Below are 16,813 nucleotides of genomic sequence, written 5' to 3'. Positions count from 1 at the left end.
GACAGGGACGGACCCACCTTGAAGAGTGGGGCACATGTGCCCCGTAACTTCGGAAAAAACACAATATACATATATTTATATATCTTGAAAAATTGTCATATATTTTTAAAGGATTCTTCAAACATAATTGGTAGAGTAGTTCAGTTGGTAGGAGTGTCCCTGCGTTGATGCTCACAGTTGTGACCTGAGTTCGAATCTCGGCTCCTGCAATTATTATTATTTTTAAAAAAAATTGTGCAGTAGACTGCTGTACTAACTTGCGTTTAATGCAGATTTTTAATTATTTTTTTTTATCTTTTTATTATTTAGTCCCCCTCCCACTTTACTTTTTCATTAAATCCCTCCCCCCAAAAGCCCCAAATTTCAAAAGATCTTTTCCCACTTCCCACTCATCTTTTCTCAACGTAATAAGCAAAAAGAAACCCCTTTGACTCTTTCCATTCCCAAACCCTTCTTCCATTATCAAGTTTTCTCACAAATCACTAAGTTAGGAACGTCCCCCATGGTCGAATCTATTGTCGATATTTATTAATTTCTCCGGTAATCGAATTCGAGCCAACGATCGGACTTCTCTTACGGTAAACATTTCCCTTCTTTTTTAGTGATTAATATAAATTACTTATTATATAAGTATATAATAGTATTTAATTATTAGGGATTGAGGAATACATAACTTTATAGATTTAATTTAATTAAAAAATTATATTATCTTATACTAAGCCCTAAAATCTTATCATATTCTTAAATTTGAGATTTTGTGCAATCAACTTAAGGTCTTGAAAAGTCGTGTTTGTTTTTATTTTTCAAATGAAAACGCGTCGAGTTCAAGTATGATTTGATGATGTACTTTTGTTATATTACTACCAAATTAATTATATTTGATAATATTGAAGTTTGTACTTTGCTATTGTAATCGATAAGTTTTTTAATAGTCGCACGCCTAACTTTGTCGCTAGTAATTGGCAGACTAAAGATAATGGTGCCCCCGTTGCGCTCAAATCCTAGGTCTGCCTCTGCTCGTGGAATCTTTCATGGAGAAAAAAAAAAGTTCTGATAAAGTCAACAATAAGAGAGATGGAATGTAAATAATTGGCACCTATGAATTGCTGGAAGAAGATAAAAGAATTGCAAAGGGGCTGAAAATCTTTTGCCAAAAAAGGATGATCTATCTATATATCAAAGAAGATGATTTTGTTGTAGATTAGAGTGAGGGAGGTTGCAATTTTTGATTGATAAGTCTAATTACGAGAGATAAAGGAGAAAGAGATTTGGAAGGTGCTCAATAATTTTGGAGAATGAAGAAAAACCCCATCTTTTAATGTGTTGGTAATTGACAAATAAGGGTATTTTAGGAAAATAAAAAGTGGGTACATTGCTATCCTACAACCTTCATGTTGTAGGTTAGCAAAACCTTTATTTGGATTGACAAAACACCATCAGACTTTAAATAAAGATAACATTCCAATTAATTTTCGTGTTAAATGATGCAGTGATTTTGCATCTGCTACTTGGAAACAGAGGAGAGTTTTCCAAGTGGAAGAATAGGGGTTGGGTTATTGTGAGTGAAATACTGTTGTCCATTAGATTTAGCTAATGTCACAAATCGAGAGGGGTACTGGGGAACTGGAGGGAAGGCGTACTGGAGGTGAGCCTAATCTTAATTGCTAGTATGATGTTGGAGGACAAAGGTAGTACTCTCCCACAAACTGCACCCAGAAAATTAATGTAGGAGTTCGTATCGAAGCCTAACAATTATCCGTGTTGAAAATATTAACAATATCAATCAGAAAATTGAATAAAATGATAGAATCAACTTATCATATTAAATCATTCTATCGTGGCAAGTCATAGCCTTGAAAGTGATTTCGCCCGACTCCGATGCAAATTGTTAAGACCAGTCGCTCCTCAAGGTTCCACAACATTCCCAAACACTTGCAATAGTGGCTGGAAGTTTGGATGTTACCCAAACAATTGCCCAGAAAATAAATTATGAAGAAGATGATTTTTGTGTATAAGTAATTCACCAAAAAAAGAGTAGTTTATAGTCGAAAACCTGAAAGGTCAAAGAATGACTTAATGAGTCATTAATCCGATCATTAAAGAGAACATAACGACCATTAATCTTGTCATTCAAATTAGCTAATAAATCAGCCATTAAAAAGGAATTGAAGAGTCAGCCACAAATATAAATAATGACTCGTTACATAAAATAAAGTCACGCTTAATGTCAAGAGAATGAATCAAGACAATTTCATAGTAAGCATTGCATTACCAATGTAGGAATTCTACTACAGGAATAAATAATTCCAACAATCCCCCCCTAATGCAATGGTAGAGAATAAAAATAATCTCTGGGCAAAGGAAGGATTTACACTTAAGTGCCAATTTCTTTCGATTTGAGTTGACACGTAGTGAAAGGAGACAACAACCAAATATTCACAAAGTGAAGTACCCTTGAACTGACTGGACTTCAGTTGAAACCCCCACAAAACATACCATATCCTTAATTTTAAGCAAACTCCGCGATACTAACAAAGTGCTTTTATGGTCATCCACACACCATGGGTTTTATGAGTGCTCTAGAAAGACGGCCCAAGTCTTTCAATAAACACGACCACACCTTTACACTCACGTAGGTGATTCCATCAAGTCTATCTCAAATAGACCACCTTAAGGCTATGGAATCATTAAGAGCAAAATAAGCTCAACCTTGGTGAATCCGCTACGTGCTTCACCACCACAACAGTTTATGGAAACTTTAAGAGTAAAACTCAAGTAAATCCATCAAGTGCGTCTCAAAAGCACCACTACAACAGGCTATGGATTAAGAATAAAACTCAACCTTACAAAACACTACCACACTCTATAGGGATAGTAAATTCAGTGTATATTGACAGTAGATATGGATTCGTTTGATCACAAATGGGTATCTACCGTGTTACTTCAATCATGGGCTTTAGCCCTACTGTTTACTCGGAAATCAGTTCAGTTAATTTTGTGTACGTGGCTAAGGACATGTGGACCAAAGAGACCAGAAAAGCAATGTAATTTGTAATTAAAAGTGATGAACGGAATATAATCAAAGTAAAAATTTAAGAATAGCATGAGCCTTGATATAGCTTTGAACTGGTGGCTCCGGACAAGCTACTAATTTGGTCCTTTGTTGGATCTGAATTAAAATAGTAAAGAAACTTAAGAACTATGCAAATGTGAAATGTATGTCATGTATATCTCTTGGATTTCGTATGCTTTACAATGAAATGATAAGCCCTATTTATACTTAGGCTAGGGATACACATTCCATGAATTATGCCCCTTCTAATAATGTGAATTAATGTCATAGTAATGATGGACAATAAAGAGGACAATAATGCCTAATAATGTCCCGCAGAAGGTGCAAGGTCTGTTTGTGATGGCTAGTCGTTAGCTTTCTAATCGGTGCCACTTTAATAGGCAACCAGACCCTTCAGTGTCTTCGATGCCATTAAGCCTTTCCCGGAGGCATTGAATGCTGATTTGTATTTGAATCATATATGCTGACACGTGTCATCACGGCATTTGTCCAGCTGTACTCTACGAATTTAGCCCAATACATATAATCCCCCTACTTTTCAGTAATCCGAACAGGTATGACTGGGAAGTGGAAGAGATTCATATTTGTACCTTTTTTTCGCGGGAAACAAAACTGACTAATCACATCAATCGACAGACCAACTGTCAAAGCTGTCACTACCCATTGAAGATGGCGATGATTGAAATTTCATGATGGTACGTGACTCCTCGTTTTGTGTGAATCAAATATTATCTTTCCCTATATAAACTCAAGATCCTTCCAAACCTTTTACATCCCTGCGACTTATTTCTTTTCTTTTATTATATGCGCTTGTTTCCTTCACAAAGGGTCGAAAACGTTTCTCCTTTTATGAAAAATAGTTATCAGAACCCAACTATAGCACTACCTAGCCCAACACACTCATCCTCCTCCCCTTCTCATACCTCTGAGGGCCCTCCTTCCCAAAGGCAAGGGAAAGCTCCTGAGACTTCCATCACTCAAGAGATTGACTTGGGTTCCCTTGCTGTATAAATTCTCCCTCTCGACTATGTATACCTGGGGGACTTCCGCATCGACACCCGCCATGAACTGGTGGGAGAGATTAGTTCGCTGCTCACCAGCGAACACCTTCCAAAAGTATATGCGGACTGTTACTGGGGCCCTAAAGTCGTGGCTTTTCCAGTCGGAGCGAAGGCAGGATGACACACCACGTAGAGAGTTATTCCATGATTCATCCATACCCTTTCACTATAGGTTTTACACTCTCGGTCCACCGATTAGTTGAGATCTTTTATCGCAGGTACCGGGTCTGCTTGGTCAACTGGAGCCCCAACTATGGAGAATAATCTATTGCATCCAATATCTGTTCGATCGTGCCGGTCTAGCTTTCACTATTGACCACCTGATGCAACTTTATTCCCCTCGTCTATGCGCATATGCATGCAACTGTTAACGTTGTCACTATTTTGCAGCCGCTCTCGTGGCGCCCGGCTTCATACAAGGAATGTTTGATTGGGTTATGAACATGCTGCGAGCTTCTCCTACCACCATTAGGACATCGAAAAATTTGAATTCAGACTAGTGGAAAGGGAAGAGCCATGGTAAGACACTGAATCCTGCTCTAAATATGCCTTTCGTATCACCCTACACTCATAGTCTTTCCTTCCATCCAGGCATCCTCACGAGGAGATCTTCTGCTCAGAGGATTCTTTCGAGCGAAACTGCCCTGTCTAATATCATGAACGCTGCAACTAGGGCTTCGAGCAGTAGGAAACGCAGAACCCAAAGCCCTTCTCAAACCACTGAAACTCCGATCGAGGGAATTGGTTCCCGGGTGAGAACACGTTGTCGCCTTATTGAGGCATGGAGGGGTAGCAAAAGCCAACCATGGTGTGGTCAATGTTGACGATGATGAAGAAAATCCCCCAGTTCGGGAGGATGAGACACCTTCGGAGGCAGCTGGGGAGCAAAGGCATGTCTCGAGCCCCTAGTAACACAACCTTGCTCTGCCAAACCGGGTGAAAGTTCTGCCCAACCCGATCCACAAGACCAGGATTTAAAAGTGCTATTGTCCCAACTTGCCAACCAAATCCTCCAGAGCCATGCAACCACAACTGCAGCGATAGAGAAGGCTGGGAAGACGGTGACTACCCCGACGGAAAACTTGCTGACTCTGGAGAGCCGCTGAGAAATGGAGACACACCGGTAGAGGTGTCGGGAGTCTAAGTCCTTGAAGCATTCCCTGCAGCTGAGCTATGATAAGGTAAAATAAATTTTGGAGGAGAAAGAGAAGTCTCTTCAGTCCATGACCTTTGACCACCAGAACCTTCAAGTCTGGGTCCACTGTCTAGAAAGCGAAGTGGAATCCATTCGGAGGCACATGACGTGCTCAAAGCTTCTAGAGACAGGATCCGGAACTGATGTCAAAAGCTGCATGTCACGACCCGGCTAGGGCCATGATGGGTACCCGGGGCTAACCACCGATCACCACTCGTTCTATTACTCATTCTGCGTACAGTCATATTTCTTATGCTCATAAACGTAGGAAAACCATTTTCATTTGAAACATAATTACCTTTATATACATAAGCCCTTCGGCTATCAAAATAATGTACATACAATAAGGACATCGTGAGACCATACTACCCACACATACGTATCTACGAGCCTCTACTAGAGTACTAGACATATGGATAGGACAGGACCCCGTTATGCCCAAAACATATATGTACACAAAATAGTAAATCAATGGCACCTCCGGAATAATGGAGTGCTCTCAAAATTCTGCTAATCGGCTCATATGAATCTGGGTCGCCTCCCTGTCTACCTGTGGGCATGAACACAGCGTTCCAAGAAAATGACGTCCGTACGAGCATTGTACTGAGTATGTAAGGCGTGAATAAAATGAACATAATAGAGAAATCATAAGATATGAGATGAGGATATAACCTGCTTAACTTTTAAGAGTAAGTGCATTTTCATCATATCACATATACCATGAAATCACATATATCATCATATCACGTTTATCATATCACATATGTCTTTATCGTTAACCCGCGTCCGGGTAACCATCATACGCCACCCACTAGTGGTGGTCATGTCCGGCCCTCTAGGCACGGTGTACTCATACGCAGCCCACTAGTGGTAGTCATGTTCGGCCATTCAGGCACGGTGGAACCATAAGCAGCCCGCCCTAGCGGTGACATGTCCAGCCATCTAGGCGCGGTGGAATCATATCATCACATATATCTCATAACTTATCATGAACCTTTCATAGAGCATGCATCAGAATTTAAAGACAATCTATGAAAATCATATCATATTCGTAGCATGAACTTTATAAAAAAAATATTATATGATAGGCTTATAATCTCTAAACTTAGGCTCATCATTACCATTATCGTATTTATGGCATATCTCTTACCTTTATCTCATATGAAATCCTCTGTGAACATAAACTCATAATTTTTCCGGAACATTTGCCATACGACATGCATTAGAGCTTATAGACAATCTATAACAATATTGGGGTGACATAAGGTCGAGAACCCCCGATTACGTTATGGAGTGATCATATTCATCATATCTCACCTTGAAGGAACTAACATTTTAAGGTGAGTATAACACAACGAGCAACCTCAAGGGATCGTAAATAGGGTCATTAGATTGTAGAAACATCATATCGTATTCATAGCAAGAACTTTATGGAATTATCATATCATGAACTTTAGAACTTTTAGGCTCAACTCATAGTCATCATCATCATACTCATATCATATCTCTTTTCTTTATCTTATGAAACTTTATAACCATAGACTCATAATTTCCGATGTGTAGGAAAGTCATGGAAATATAAGAGAATTCATGCCATGGAGTCATGCCTTAGAAAGAAAGGACTAGCCTTACATACCTTTTCATTTATCTATTCTATCGCTTGCTTGTTCTCCTTCAATGCTCACGTTGTTACCTTCAAGAGAGTTCGCATTAACATTAGCTAATCGATCACATGAACATGCTCAACTAAAGCTAGAGAAAATTGGGCAGCATTTCCTTTGTTTATACAACTTTCCCCATATTGTATATCAACTCCCAAACATCTATAATAACATTCACAATATTATAACCAATAATCTTCATTCACTCTACCTTATCCACATTTCACAATTTCACTTCAATCCCTCCATAATTATGGTCATAGTTTACTATTACATTTACTCACATATAATTCTTACCCCACATCCTTAATATCATTTATAACATAATCATAATCACAACATATCAAGAATTATGACTCATTCCAAGCTACTACTCAAAATCTCATCATTCTCATCTTGATGACCCATTTCCTATCTCCTTTCATAATCGAAGTCTTTCAACCTCTCAATATCTTAAACAACATGGAATGATCATAAAACTTACATTAGATAGTGTAGGAATGAGCTTTGAGTGGAAATATTTCACTTGAGCCAAAACCCTAGTTCACTTCCAATGGAATTTCTTGACTTGGATGAACCCTAATAAGTTTCTTACACTTGATTTACTTGGTTTGATGAAGTTGATCATGAATTTCTCTTGTGTTCTTGTGGAAGAGGTGTGGAGAGCCTTCTAGAGTGTTCTTGAAGTGTTGGGTGAAAAATGAAACAAATGGAATGAGGTCTAAGTCCTTATATAAATTTTAAAGCTGTCCCGACTCAATTCTACGGACCAACATACAGTCTGTATCTTTTATATAGATTGTATGTCTGGTCGTATCTTTGGTCCAGTGGAGGTCCCATTGTGGGCAGAACATACGGCCAGTATGTTTTATACGGTCCGTATGTTGGACCGTATGTTGCCCAACTTTCCGGAATTCGTTCTCGTCGACTCGTTTGATCTCCAATCCTTATGTAACCTTCTTAACACTTGTTTAACACCTCATTAACAATCTAAGGGAAGTTATAACTCTTTTCCAAAACATCATTAGGTCATCATTAACTCGCTACTCGTAAATCTTTCTCGATACATAACGTATACCTGGCCTTTCTTGGCAAACTTTCTTCTCTTACTTCGAATGTCTTTGAAATCTCAATTAGGATCATCAAATGCTATTTCTTACTTATTGAAACATCGCGTACTTGGTGCCCTTCGTTATTCTATTCATTGTGCATCAACGGGAAATTTTTCGAGGTGTAACACTGCAATGACGCTGCATTTCTACAGAGCATAAGGATAGCTTAGCTCGTAACCTGGCTATTTTGAAGTCACGTCGGGACGCCTTCCATGATGATTTGGATAACAAACAGGATCTTTCAGATGCTCTACTGGATGCTGAAATTGACTTTGTTCTTGTAGAATCCGCGATGGAAAATCTTCAAACCTCTGAGGAGAGCGGCTCTAATAGGGAGGGCCCGACGAACCTTAGCGCTACTGGGGCCGCTTCTCTCTCTCCCTAGACTTAATCTTTAGCTTTGGCCCTACGTGCCTATGTCCCTGTTTTTATTTTTCGAACAAGTATTTTTAATGTTTTGTTTTGTTGTTTCATCCTTTGAGCTCGGACGGACTATGGAACCGAGAGTGTCATTCCTTTCGCGGGCTGGCAAACCTTTTGTTTCCAGGTCCTTATAGGCCCGGGGAGTTTTGCAATATAATTTTGTGTTGCCTTGGTTCTTTAGTTGCTTCTCACCTTTCATCAAATCGCATTTGCATGCTTTATTACTTTACAAAGACAATTCGTATTTTCCCTTAGAAGACAAGGAGAAACGAACTTGCGACCTAACGCCTTGCAATCTTGAGCCGGAGGGTTTTAAATCTAACCCACCGGAAGGCAGCTTGTTTGGTATTTTTTTCTAAACTTCAACGCCCCTTAATGGAACCTAAGTGGTCTCTTGTTTAATTTACTCGGTTAACATACCGGTAACATTTTGTTCGATCACTAAAGCAACTGAACTTCAACCTTTTTCTTAGTAAGGTTTTAACTTGATTTTATATAAGAGGGGGCCTTTATTTTTATGGTGCTTTTGAAAAGGATATCTCCCATTCATTTTGGCACAAGTTTTCTGTATGTCATAGATAGCATCCGTTAATGTTTTCTGCTTTCCAATGGCAAAAATTCAAGAATATTCCAAAAAGAAGGGGAGTCTTTATTGCTTCCTCAATCTTATAAGTGTAACGCAAAAAATCACAATTCGGCTGCCATCTAGTGTAGTCCGTCTGGTTACATGTGCTGAAGCTTCAATAGCCCGGGCAGTCCCCAGTGATAGCGTCCAACTTTTGTTTTGACTTTTCGCTCGAAGCTTAGTCTTTGTATGAGTGTATATAGTTCCCCCAGTGTTTGGAAATAAAGAATAAAGGCACAAGCACTGGATAATTACAACGGGTAAAGACGTTAGAAAACACCAAACAGTACCACCTCATTAAAAAATCGTGTCGGAAAAAACCAATTGGGACAAAAACCGGTCGAAGGGAAAAAGAGTGCAATCCTATTGGCCACGTCATCCCCGGCTAAGCATAATATCATTTTAGGAAATTGAAGTTCCAATTGCTTCGAAGCTTCTGGTTGTCTTCAACTTCCAGTTGGTACGATCCTTTGTCAACTATACCAGTAACTTTATAAGGACCTTCCCAATTCGAACCCAGGTTTCCTGTCTTTATGTCTCTGGTGTTATGTGTTACCTTTCGAAGTACCAAGTCCCCAATTTTAAGATGTTGGAGGTTGGTACAGCGGTTGTAATAACGCTCCATCCGTTGCTTCTGGACAACCATTCTGATATATGCAAGGTCTCAATGCTCTTCAAGCAAGTCCAGTTGAACCACCATCGCGACCGGATTGGACTGGTCATCATCCCAGAGGTATTTTAAACCCGGAGTACTAACTTCTATAGGGATTAACACCTCTGCCCCATATACTAGGGAGAAAGGGGTTTCACTGGTACTAGATTTCGCCATTGTTCTGAATGCCTAAAGTACCTCAGGCAGTTTTGACAGCCAGGACCCTTTCGCGTCTTCTAATTTCTTCTTCAATTTTTGAATTATTATTTTGCTGGTTGACTCTGCCTGACCATTCGCACTGGGGTGATAAGGAGAGGAGGTGATGCGCGTGATATTGAAGTCCTCGAGGAATTTGGTGACCTTGGATCCAATGAACTGAGGTCCGTTATCATATGCTATCTCCTTCTGGATACCAAAGTGACAGATTATATGTTGCCATATATCACTTTCTTCTCACAAATCTTTTTGCAAGCTCCTGCTTCCACCCATTTAGAGAAATAGTCAGCCATTAATAATACGAACCGTACCTGTCCCGGACCGGCAGGCAAAGGTCCAGCTATGTCTATCCCTCACTTCATGAATGGCCAAGGGGACACAACCGGGTGCAATTCTTCACTCGGCTGGTGCAGCATTTATGCATGTCGTTGACATTTATCGCATCTCCGAACGAATGCCTTCGTATCCTCTTCCATTATGGGCGAATAATATCCGGCCCCAATTAACTTTCTCATTAGTGACTCCGCACCCGAATGATTGCCGCAGATTCCCCCATTGACCTCTCTCATTACGTAGTCAGCTTCCTCAGGCCCCACACAGCGTGCCATCGGGCCGTAGTAGCACCTCTGATGTAACAAACCATCCACAATGCAATATTGGGCACCTTTAGCTCGCAGGGCCCTTGAGGCATTTTGGTCGTCCAACAACTTTTCGTGCTTCAGGTAATCCAAGAATTCGTTCCGCCAATCCCAGATCAAGCTGGTGAAATTAACCACGTCATACCCTGCAGGATCTAACTGACTCGGAGTTCGGGCCTACCGATTCTGTGGAAGAACCCAAGTTGGCAAGGGCATCCGCCTCCATATTTTCTTCCCTGGGAACGTGCACCACCGTCCATTCTTGGAATCAAGAGAGCAATTGCAACACTCTTTCGAGATACCGCAACATGTGCTCCTCTTTTGCTTCGAATACGTCGTGAACTTGGTTTACCAACAGCAAGGAGTCACATTTTGCCTCGATGACTTCAGTACCTAGTGCCTGAGATAGCTCGAGACGTGCAATCAAAGCTTCATACTCAGCCTCGTTGTTAGTTAAAGGTACGCTATTTATTGTCTGCCTTAAAATTTCTCCTGTGGGTGTATGTAAAACTTCCCTAGACTAGTTTCTTTAACGTTAGATGCTCCATCGGTATAGACATCCAAACCCCGAGGGTAGTCCTCGGTACCAAGGAGGCTTCTTTTTTAGCTTGGGAAGTTACACCTAGACTGAAATCGGTAACAAAGTCTGCAAGAACTTGAAACTTAATCACAGTCCGTGGTTTGTATTCTATATCGAACTCGCTTAATTCCATTGCCCATTTTTCCAATCGCCCCTAGAGTTTGGGTTTGTGGAGTACGTTCCGCAATGGGAACATGGTTACAATGGAAATTAGGTGGCATTGTAAATAAGGCTGGAGCTTACGAGATGCCATCACTAAAGCAAAAGGCCAATCTTTTCAGAAACGGGTACCATGTTTCAGCCCCGGACATGAATCTACTCACATAATATACAGGAAATTGTATACTTTTTTCTTACCATACTAAAACTACACTTACCGCTACCTCTGAGACAACCAAATATACTAAAAGTTGTTCATCATTCCTTGGCTTTGACATGAGCGGAGGAGATGACAAGTATGCTTATAGATCGCGAAGCGCCTGCTGGCACTCCAGTGTCCACTCGAAGTTGTTCTTTTTCTTTAGCAACGAGAAGAACTTGTGGCATTTTTTCGATGACGAGCATATGAATCAGCTAAGTGCTGCAATCCGACAAGTCAACCGGTATATTGCTTTCACATTTTCCAGACTATTTGGAATGTCCTCAATTCCCCTAATTTTATCCGAATTTATCTCTATCGCCCTTTGAAAGACAACGAAACCCAGGAACTTTCCAGATGCTACCCCGAATGCCTATTTTTCTAGGTTGACCTTCATGTTGAACTGTCGCAGGATCTCGAATGTTTTCGGCAAGTGAATCAAACGGTCCCCGATACGGAGACTCTTAACTAACATGTCATCAATGTAAACTACCAATATTTTGCCTATTTGATGCTCGAACATTTTGTTAACAAGTCTCTGATAAGTCGCTCCTACATTTTTTAATCCGAAGGGCATCACATTCTAACAACAGGTTGTGAAATTTATGATGAAAGGTGTAATCTCTTGATCCTCTGGGTGCATCCAGATATGGTTATACCCGTAGTATCCATCGAGAAAATTCATTACCTCGTGGCCGGTCATAGCATTGATCATTTAATCTATACTCGGAAGCGGAAACGAGTCCTTTGGACATGCCTTATTAAAATCTTTAAAATCAATAAACATCCTAAATTTATTTCCTTTCTTTGGTACCACGACTACATTCGCTAACCAATCCGGGTATTTGACTTCCCAGATGAATCCTATATTTAGCAAACGGGATACCTCCTCCTTAACAAACTTGTTGTGGACCTCAGCAATAAGCCGCTTCTTCTGGCATACAAGTGGGAAGCTGAGGTCCAGTCCAAGCTTTTGGGTCGCCACCTCCGAGGATATACCTGTCATATCTTTGTAGGACAAAGCAAAACAATCAATCTTATCTTTTAAATAATTAAGAAATAGTTCCTTGAGCTCCGGGGTCAGTCCCGTGCCTAGGTATACCTTTATTTTCGGTAGATACAGATGCAAGGCAATCTGCTCAAGTTCTTTGGTAGTTGATTTGGTGGCGTCGGAGTCGTCAGGTGCCTAAAAATATCTTGGAACTATGTACTCATCCTTAGGTTCATCTTCTGGACCTATCTAGTTTTTCTCTTCAAGAAGAGTTTGTCGAAGTGCCTCCAGGATGGGTTCCAACTCCAATGATTGCTATTGGTCATTTGTGGTTGCTTTGCTTACTTTAGGCTCTTCAATGGAAAACATCTCCTATGTTGCCGGCTGATCTGCCTGATCCCTTCCGGAGTAGGGAACTTCCTCAGCAATGTAGAGTTGAGGGGACTGCCTTTATATCATGGAGCCATGGCCAACCGAAGATTGCATTATAACGCATGTCACCATCAATCACGTAGAACTTTGTTTCCTTAACAACTCCTCCGGCCTCCACAGGAAAATCGATCTCCCCCTTAGTAGTTTTGCTAGACATGTTAAAACCAGCAAGGGTCCTTGCAGCTGGTATGATTTTCTCCAGCAGTCCCATTTCTTCCACTACTTTCCAGCGAACTTCCCGAATCGATCATCACACGCTTTACTTAGAAGCACTCAATTAACACGGTGATAACCAAGGCATCGTTATATGGCAAGGTGACACATGCTGCATCCTCATCGGAGAAAGTAATTGTGCCCTTATCCGGAAGTTCTCGAGTCCTCTTTTCCCGGGTTACCGGGATCTTCATCTTCGTAGAAGCGGTGAAACTAGTACTGGTGATTATGGACCCACAAAAATTCATGTTGATAATATGCGGAGGGGCGTCCGGAGTGCTCTTCTCCTCTGCAGGTCCAGCTCTCCCGTAATTATTTCTCGCCCTTTCGCTTAAAAGTTCCCGAAGATGCCCTCTGTTGAGCATGTTGGCCACCTCCTCTCGGAGATGTCTGCAATCCATTGTCTTATGGCCATGGGTTCTGTGGAAGTCACACCACACTGTCTGATCCCTGGTGTTAGGATCGGATCACAGAGGTTTTGGGGGCGTGACACTAGATGGGTTCTTAGCACGCCACCATTTGTGCTTCATAGATGGTAAAGTTGTAATCTGCAAGTTTTGGATTTTCGTTCCCTTTGAAGAGAACCCAAAAGAATTATTCCTGTTTTGGTTCTGCAACCCGCGACTGTTTTTACCGTTGTTCTCTTTCTTGTTTGCATTCAGTTTCTGTAGCGATCGGTAACCTTGACCGCCACCAGCTGCTTCTAAGGGAGGATAAGGCTGGAAGAGATTCTTAGAAGAACTCCGATCCGGTCCAAAGCCCTTGTCCGTCTTATTGGGGAGTTCCCCAGCGGGAGTCCCTAGCAGGTCGTCCTCCACTCAAATTTTCAACTCATACCTATTGTGAACATCTTCGCAGGTAGTAGCCTGAAACTCCAAGAGATTTTCTTTGAGTTTTTGGGAAGCATCCGAACTTAAGGGATTCAGTCCCTTGGTAAAATCCTAGGCAGCCCACTCATCCGGTACTGAAGGAAGAAGCATGCATTCCTTGTGGAATCGGTTAACAAAATCCCGAAGACGTTCTGACTCTCCCTGTGACGTGCGGATGATATCGGCCTTTTTGGTCTTCACCTTTCTTACGCCTTGATGAACATGTTAGCCAACACGGTGAATAAGGTGATTGAATGGTCAGCCAGCAGAGAATACCACGTTAAAGCCCCGCAAGCAAGGGTCTCTCCAAACTTCTTAATCAGGACCATCTCACTTTCTTTTTCCTTCATGTCATTCCCTTTGAGCGCCATAGTATAGGCCATGATATGCTCCTGCGGGTCTGTCGTCCCATCATACTTAGGGAAGTCTGAAATCTTAAATCTCTTTGGGACCAACTCCGACGTGGCCTCGGGCTTGTACGCCAAGTGGATATACCTCTTGGCGTCCAGGCCCTCCACCATAGGGGGAGCCCCAGGAATTTGACTTAAGCGCCTCTGAAACTCCTTGGCATTATTCTTGGCTTCTTTGGCGATCTGATCCACTTTGCCGGTGATTTACTTCATGAACTGAAGGACTTGTGCTTGGAAAGGATCTTCCGAAGCGAACTCACTTCCTGACATATCTCCATTCCTCGCCACCGTGTGTCCGCTGCCACTGGCAATGTTCCCATTGGTAGGGGTCAAAGGCGTCGCATTTGGGAGCCGTAACTCTGGCAACAGGATTGGATGCAAGCGAAGCGATGACCTGCCTCATTTGCTCCATTTCCATCCTCATTGCGTGATTTTTCTCCCTTAAGATCTGCATCGCCTCCGCGGGAGTTTCGTCAATGGGGGTTTCTTCCTCAGTGGATGGATGTGCGCGCTCGTCTCCTGTTGTTACCCCGTCTATATTCTGGGACAATGGATCTGCTGCAAGATCACGGAGAGGCAAGCCGTCTGAGCAGAGCTGATTATTGCCCGAGCTGTTTCCAACATTCGTGTTGTCATTAACTCCTGACATACTTGAAATTGATGCTAAGGCAAAAAATGGATTTTACGAAGAGTTAGTCAAAAAACAGTGGTCACAATGATTACCACAACTATCCTGGCCCCACGGTGGGCGCCAAACTGTTTACGTGAAAATCGTTTCAATTGAATTTGTGTACGTAATCAAGGACACGTGGACCAAAGTGACCAGAAAAGAAATGTAATTTGTAATTAAAAGTGATATGAACATAATATAATCAAAGTAAAAAGTTAAGAATACCATGAGCCTTGATGTAGCTTTGAACTGATGGCTCCGGACAGACTACTAATTTGGTCCTTTGTTGGATCTGAATTAAAATAGTAAAGAAACGTAAGAACAATGCAAGTGTGAAATGTATGTCGTGTATATCTCTTGGATTTCGTGTCCTTTACAATGAAATGATAAGCCCTATTTATACTTAGGCTAGGGGGTACACATTCCATTAGTTATGCCCCTGCTAATAATGCGAATTAATGTCATAGTAATGATGGACAATAAAGAGGACAATAATGCCTATTAATGTCCCGGGGAAGGTGCAATAACTGTTTGTAACGGCTGACCGTTAGCCTTCTAACCGGTGCCACTTCAACGGGCAACCGGACCCTTCAGTGTCTTCGGTACCATTAAGCCTTTCCCGGAGGCATTGAATGTTGATTTATATTTGAATTATATCTGCTGACACATGTCTCACGACATTCGTCCAGTTGTACTCTACGAATTTAGCCCAATGCACCTACCCCTCAACGTTTCAAGGATTATCTTCTTTGCCAAATTTTTAGTTAAAGGATCCGCCAAATTTCTCCTGGACCTTACAAATTTCAAGCTTCAACAATTACTTGACATATCATGCCTAACGCAAATGTGTCCTTTTTTTTTCATTTTATAGACTAGTCTTAGCAATTTTAATTGCCTCTTGTGAGTCACAGTGTAAAGGAATTGGTTTAGCTTGTTCCCCCATAATGGGACATCTGTTAATATTAGAGCTAAAAATCATCCATCATATACAAATAATAACATGTGAGTTATTTCAAGACTAATATATGCACTTGTAACACTTTTTTTAAAGCATTATCACATATGCAAATCACATTTTTCATGATGAATATTTTTCTCATTTCATTAATCTCCACTATTTTGAGAATAAACTGTTATATTCATGAAAATATATCACAGATTAATGAAAAAGTTTTAGGTAAAAGATAATTTTACCTTTTCATCTCTCGAGTTTGATAGGCAAAAAAGTGTTTTACCTTTTTTCAACTCACAACAGGGTAGTAGAGAACTTCTACCTTGATATCCGCTGATTTTTCAACTCTTTATCACCTTGACATCCACGAAAGAAAGGTAATATATCTTTCCACCTCTACTAATTGTGTACTTGAAATCAGCTAAGTCTGAATGCACTAGTTCAACCAATTTTGTTTTTATACTGGTGACAGTCTTAAAAGGCTTTTTTGTTTGGTTTTGCTTCTACACAAACTGAGCACTTAGAGAATTCATCAAATTTCAACGCAGGAATTAAATCTATTTTTCTAAATCTTTTAACAGAAGCAATATTAACAATAGTCTACCCTGCCACAAATCAATAGATTCGGTAATATAAGCAGAATTGAGAGTACTTTCATTATTAATGATCTCTTAAAGTCTAT

This window comes from Lycium barbarum, chromosome 1, assembly GCF_019175385.1.
Source record: "Lycium barbarum isolate Lr01 chromosome 1, ASM1917538v2, whole genome shotgun sequence".
In the NCBI taxonomy this organism is placed as follows: domain Eukaryota; kingdom Viridiplantae; phylum Streptophyta; class Magnoliopsida; order Solanales; family Solanaceae; genus Lycium; species Lycium barbarum.
This window is presented reverse-complemented; position numbering follows the sequence as displayed.